Below are 6776 nucleotides of genomic sequence, written 5' to 3'. Positions count from 1 at the left end.
TTCCAGAAATGACTCAGAGAATTTATCTCTCATAAATCCTTTCTAAGAGAATTGTAAGGGGTATACTCCAGGAAGAAAAAACTGGAATTCAGAAAGAAGTGGTCCGTTGCAGGAAGGGATGAGAGCAGAGATATTATTAAGTATGTGGGTGAATCTAAACAAGCATGGGGTTTTAAAAAGACCAGTTTTGCTGGTTTTGGTGATGAAAATAAAATACTGGAGATCAGTAACTCATGAGATGTTGTACTTAAAACAAGGTCACATTCACATAGCTCATCGGGTTAAGACTCTGACAATCTTTTGGGGGAACTGTTATTCAGTCTACTACAAATAGCAAGAAAAGTATTTATTTATTTGTTTGCTTATTGCTTTTTTTGGGGGGGGGGTAATTAGGTTTATTTATTTATTTTTAGAGGAGGTACTGGGAATTGAACCTGGGACCTCAAGCTAAAGCATGCACTCTACCACTTGAGCCATATCCTCCCCTCTAAGAGAGGTATTTATTCAAGTGTTCTAGGGTTTGTGTTTTTTGTTTTGTTTTGTTTTTGTTTTTTTAGAGTTCGTGTTTTGTTTGGGATTGGTTTTAGACTTTGTTAAGTCAAATATGCATCCTGGAGATTGAATGACTTCCAAAATATTTGAAATAGAATTATTATAAGAAAAGTTGGGGGGAAAGAATAAAAAAGTTTCAATCAATTTAATAGAAGATAAAATCAAAGAAAAGCAATCAAAGCAAAAGCACAGTGTATAGAAAGCCAAAATAGGATGACATAAATAATCCAAACATAGCAAGACTCACAATAAGTGAAAATGTACTAACTTGCCAATTAAAGGGCTGACATTATCTGATTACATACTATTCATAATATTTAGCCATATGCTATTTACTAGAGGCTCACTTAAAAATATAACGATTCAGAAAGGCTAAATATAAAGGGATGACAGAAAAATATGTTAGGCAAAAGAAAGCTGGTGTGCCTGGGTGTGTCCCTATACATAAGTATGGACATATTTAAATAGACTTTGAGACCAAAAAAAAAAAGAAGTAGGAAAAAGAAGAGGCTCACTACATAATCTTAAAAGGATCAGTTGGCCAAGAAGATAAAATAATTTAAACTGTATGCATATAAGAACAAAGACTCTCCAAATATATAATGCCAAAATTACAGAATTATAAGTATGGAGATTTGATTATACCTCTACCACTAGTTGAGAGCTCGATGAAAAAGACAAAAATGGGGGGGTAAAGTGGTAGGGTGCTATGCTTAGCATGCACGAGGTCCTGGGTTCAATCCCCAGTACCTCAATCAATCAATCAATCAATCAATGTATGTTCAAACAAGCATAATTACCTCCCCCTGCCTCGCCAAAAAAACTAAAATAAAAAAACAAAAATTACTGAGGACATAGGAGATTTAACTTATCTTCACAAAAGTCCATATTCAACAACTAGAGACTACACATGGAACATTTTCAAACACTGACCACATGATAAATCAGAAATTAGCCTTAATAAATGCCAGAAATTTAATACTATACGTACCATGTTCTCTGACTACAATACAATAAAATGAGAACTCAATGAGAGAAAATATAAGAAAGCCCCCACACATCTGAAATTTTAAAATACACTTCTGAGTACTGTACTGGTCAAAGAAGAAATGAAAATATCATATAACAAAACTGGTAGGATGTGACTATAGGAATATTTAGGGGTATATTTTTAACTTTAAATGCATATGTCAAATAAAGACCAAAAGTCAGTGAGCTGCACATCCAACTCAAAGTTAGAGGTGGGGAAAAAAAAAAAAGACAAAAAAACAAATGAAGCCCAAAGAATAAAGGACACAATGAAATTGAGAGCAAAGGAACAAGAGAGAGGGTTCATGAACCCAAAAGTGGTTCTTTTAAAAGCCTAGTAAATCCTCTGGCAAAAGAAAGAGAGAGAGAGAGAGAGATGAGAAAAACTATTGGAAAGAAAAAGGGCCATTTTATAGATACAGCAGCAACTGTACTATGAACCACTCTATGATATTGAATATGAAATCTCAGATGGAACAGATAATTTATCTTAAAAATAACTTACCAAAATGTATTCAAGAGGAAATAGAAACCCCAAATAAACATATAACCATTTTTTAAATGGGTAGTTTAATATCCAACCACCAATTGGTCCTAGTGGGAGAATGAATAAATAAATTGTGTTTTATTCACATAATGGAATACTAGACAGAGCTGAAAAGAATAAACTAGTTTCACAAGTATCAACAAGAATAAAACTGAGAAACATAATTTGGAATGGAATCATGTAAAAAAAAAAAAAGGAATTGTACTGTGTAATACCATTTCACAAAATGGTAAAACTCATTTTTTTGTATTTGAGTTTGGGGGTCCATACTCAGCTCCAGTTCTGGTGCCATGAAGAAATGAAGGCCCAGGGGCACCAGATCATCCCAGTTTTCAAAAGCAAACAAGAAATCAAGGCATATATGTGAATTATGTTCCAATTCTTTGAGAGACTGAAGTTGGCGGGCTGGGGGTGGTCTTCCATAGGAGGATCAAATTTGGTCTAAGGCCCCTCAGTTTGACTTTTGGCCCAGACCACAAGAATTTGGGTTTGAGCAGGAGCTCTGGGGAGAACAGGCTGGATCAGCCACCCTGGAAGCAGCCTAGATTCTGCCTGATGAAAACTCCACCCTTCTGAGCAACATGAAAAAGAAATTAAGGAAAAAAATTCCATTTTACAATAGCGTCCCCCCAATAAATTTAACAAAGCAAGTGCAAAACTTATACTCTGAAAACTACAAAACTTTGGTGGAAGAAATTAAAGATGGCCTAAAGTGGAAAGATATCTTATTTTCATGGACAGGAAGGTTTAAAATTGTGAAGCTGGCAATATTTCACAAATTGATCTACAGATTCAGTGCAATGCCTGTGAAAATCCCAGCTGACTTCTCTCAAGAGAATGACAAGCTGATCCTAAAATTCATATGGAAATTCAAGAGTCCCCAAATGGCCAAAACAATCTTAGGAAAAAAATAACAAAATTAGAGGACTCACACTTCCTGATTGTAAAACTGACTGCAAAACAACAGTAATTAAGACAGTGTGGTACTGGCATAGGCTAGACTTAACAGACCAATGAAATAGAATTAGTCCAGAGATAAACTCTCACATTTACAGTCAACTGATTTTCAATTGTGCCAACACAATTCTATGAGGAAAGAACAGTCTTCAACAAATGGTGCTGGAACAACTGGATATCCACATGCGAATGAATGAAGTTGGAGCCCTGTGTCACACCAGATACAAAAATTAACTCAAAATGGATCAAAGACCTAAATAGAAGAAGTGAAAATGTAAAACTCTTAGAAGAAAACATAGGTGTAAATCTTTGTGGCCTTGGATTAGACAATGGTTTCTTAGATATGACATTTAATGCATAAGCAACTAAAGGAAAAGATAATAATGGACATCATTAAAATTTTTAAATTTTATGCTTCAAACAACACCATAAACAAAGTGGGGGAAAAAACCCACAGATTGGGAGAGTATTTTTGCTGATAAGAGTCTTGTATCTAGAATAGATAACTCATACAACTCAATAGTAATAAAGCAATAATCCAATTTAAAACAAAGGATCCAATTTAAAGAAAAGGATCTGAACACACATTTCTCCAAGTAAGATATATAAATGGCCAATAAACACATGAAAACGTGTCCATAGCCATCAGGAAAATGCAGAACAAAACCACAGTGAGATACCACTTCCTACCCATGAGATGGCTATAATCAAAAAGACAGATAACAAGTATTGGCAAGGATGGGGAGACACTGGGACCCTTATACACTGCTGGTGGGAATGTGAAATGGTGCAGCCACTTTGAAAACAGTGCAGAAGTTTCTTAGTTAAACACAGAGTTACCACATGATCTACCATTTCCACTTCCAGGTATATATACCCGAGAGAAGGGATAACACATGTGTACACAAAAACTTGTACACAAATGTTCATAGCAGCATTACTCATAATGGCCAAAAATGGAAACAACCCAAATGTCCACCAACTGATGAATAAATAAATAAGATGTGGCTTACCCATACAATGGAATCTTATTGCACAATAAAAAGGAATGAAGTACTGATACACAGTACAGCATGGATAGACCTTGAAAATATTATGCTAAATCAAAGAAGCCAGTCACAAAGGGCCACACACATTGCATGATTCCATTTATAGAGTGTCCAGAATGGGCAAATCTATAAAGACAGAAGGTAAATTAGTTGGTTCCTGGCTCTGGGGGATTATATGGGGATTGGGGAGTTAAGGTTAAGAGGAGCAGTTTCTTTGGGGTATTGAAAATATACTAAAATTGATCGTGTTGCTGGTTGCACAACTCTGTGATTATACTACAAACCATTGAAATACACACTTTAAATGGGTGAATTGTATGATATGTGAATTATATCTCAATAAAACTGTTGAAAATAATACTAATAAAGCACAATGAATGGTGCCATTATTGAATCACAAGGCCTTTTTGTCCACAGGGCACCAGTGGCTGCGGAAGCTGTCTGTGATGCTACCCTGGTTGAGGGATGGGAGGCAATGGGATGACAAAGAAAGGATTTTGATCAAACTTCAAGCCTTCATCTGATTCCAGTTTTCATGAAGCAACCAGTATTCACTGAGCTTTCTCTATGAGGCAGACCCTGCTTTAGGTGCCAGGACTTCGTCAGCTACCAAAACAAACTCCCTGCTCTCAGAGAAGTTGGACTTTAGGTTAAGCAAACAATAAATAGATAAGTCAGGTGAGATGAGTGCTGGGAAAAAGAATCAGCAGGGCAAGAAAGAGAAAATCAGGGGCTGTTGCTATTTCAAATAGAGCAGTGAGGAAGGCTCCTTTGAGCAGAGGCCTGAAGGAAGCGAAGGTGGGTGCCACGTGGTTATCAGGCAGACAGGAAAAGCAAAGGCCTGAAGTGGGAAGGTGATCAGGGTGTTAGAGGGAACAGGAAATAAGCCAGGGTGGCTGGGTGGTTGAGTGACAGGAGAGACAGGGTGGAGGGGCTAGGATTGTGAGCAGACTGGAACAGGGCCTTTAGGCTCCAACTCAGGAAGAACAGAGAAAATGACACGTCCTGACTTAGGTTTTAGAAGAAACGCTATGACAGCTTTATGGAAAACAGACTGAGAGGGCAGAGTTGAAGCATCCATCTTCTCCAAACAGTTCCACCTTTTATTTGATATATTTAAGATCTTTTTGAACTATTTTTTGAGTTATTTTGCAAAGTCTATACATTTTTAGTGCCAGAAGGCTATAGTTTTGGTTACAAAGAAAGCATATTCAGTATTTTTTCTTCTTTATTTTCATCATGTATAGATGAAGATTCCATTTCAATTTTTCTCATACTCATATTCACTTGTTTGGAAAGTCTTTGACATGGAGTAACAATCATGCTTGTAACAGAAGCTTTGCGGGAGCTCAATGTGGATGCTGACTGAGATTCACTCGGGGGAGATCTACGTAGATTTATAGTGTATCAGGATGTCTTTTCACATAAATTGACTATTTAAGTCATTGATCTTAGTCTCAACATAAAAATGATTCCTATTTTGGATTATTTTAAATAACTTAACAGTATTTCACCAACAAAACCCCAAAATTTCAGAACTTTAAAACAGCTGAATACTAAATTACAAAAAAAGAAAAACAGATGAGTACTGAAAACTGTTACCACAATGACTATTATTCTTTCATAGGCAAAGAGCTGACCAATTAAACAAGTTGCTTGAAGTCACACAGCTAGTTGTAAGTGGTTTGGCCAGGACTTAAACACAATTTGCAGTTTGAAATGCAACCCATAAGCTTCACCACTACACTAAAGGCATCTCAGAGAAAGTGGCATCTGAGTCAGGCCTTCTAGGAGATTGTGTCCCCCAACCCTAGGACTCGAGGGAACTGGTAAAGGCTGGGATATCCACTCTGGGGAAGGAGTTAGGGAACAAATTACGATCAGAGCTCATGAGAACAACCTCAGGAGCAGTCAGACATCTAAGTTTGCCGTGGAGGCAGTTACCACATTTATGGAATTTTCTAGGGTTGGCCTCAATCTTAGGGATCCTGCGTGGGAGGCAGGCTGTGTGCTGGAGACCAGCAGATGGGGAAAGAGCCTATGGATAGAATGGTCTAGGAGACTGGCTTTGGATGTTGGCTAAGTAGAGAAAGGGCAATTTAGCCTGAAGGGAGGGGATGGTCCTGATGCTGGGAGAGCCCCAGCCATAAGCCTTCCTAGAAGTCTTCCCTCCTTTTACTTCATACATGATAAATTACCCTCTTCTCCCTCACGGGAGAACTCTCTCAACACGGGTTCCTTGAGATGACTTTGGACTGGGGGACTTTGGAATAAAAAAAAAGTCAGGCTACTCAAGAATAAATATTAAGGACTCAATAAAACTGGAAGTAACTAAATAAAAAGATTAGGGTAAATATATAAAAAGTTTAGGGTTTTTATTTAGTCAAAGGCATTTAAGTACATTTTTAAAGTAATGGAGTTATGGGGCAGATATGTGGGGGTCCAAATTTAAACTATTTAAGGAGAGAAGAAATCTTTGGTTCTCTGAGCCACATGCTGTCAGATCAAAGCTGTGTGCCTCTTCCTCTAAGTGGTTCTACAGCCAAAAAAGATTTGTAAACTCTATACATAAGACACCCATAATGCTGCCAGACACAAAGTAAGTAGGTGTTCAATAGAGATTACTGTGGACCAGGAATTTT

Source organism: Camelus dromedarius, chromosome 24 (assembly GCF_036321535.1).
Source record: "Camelus dromedarius isolate mCamDro1 chromosome 24, mCamDro1.pat, whole genome shotgun sequence".
In the NCBI taxonomy this organism is placed as follows: Eukaryota; Metazoa; Chordata; class Mammalia; order Artiodactyla; family Camelidae; genus Camelus; species Camelus dromedarius.
The sequence above is the reverse complement of the archived record's forward strand: the minus strand, read 5'-3'. Positions refer to the sequence as shown.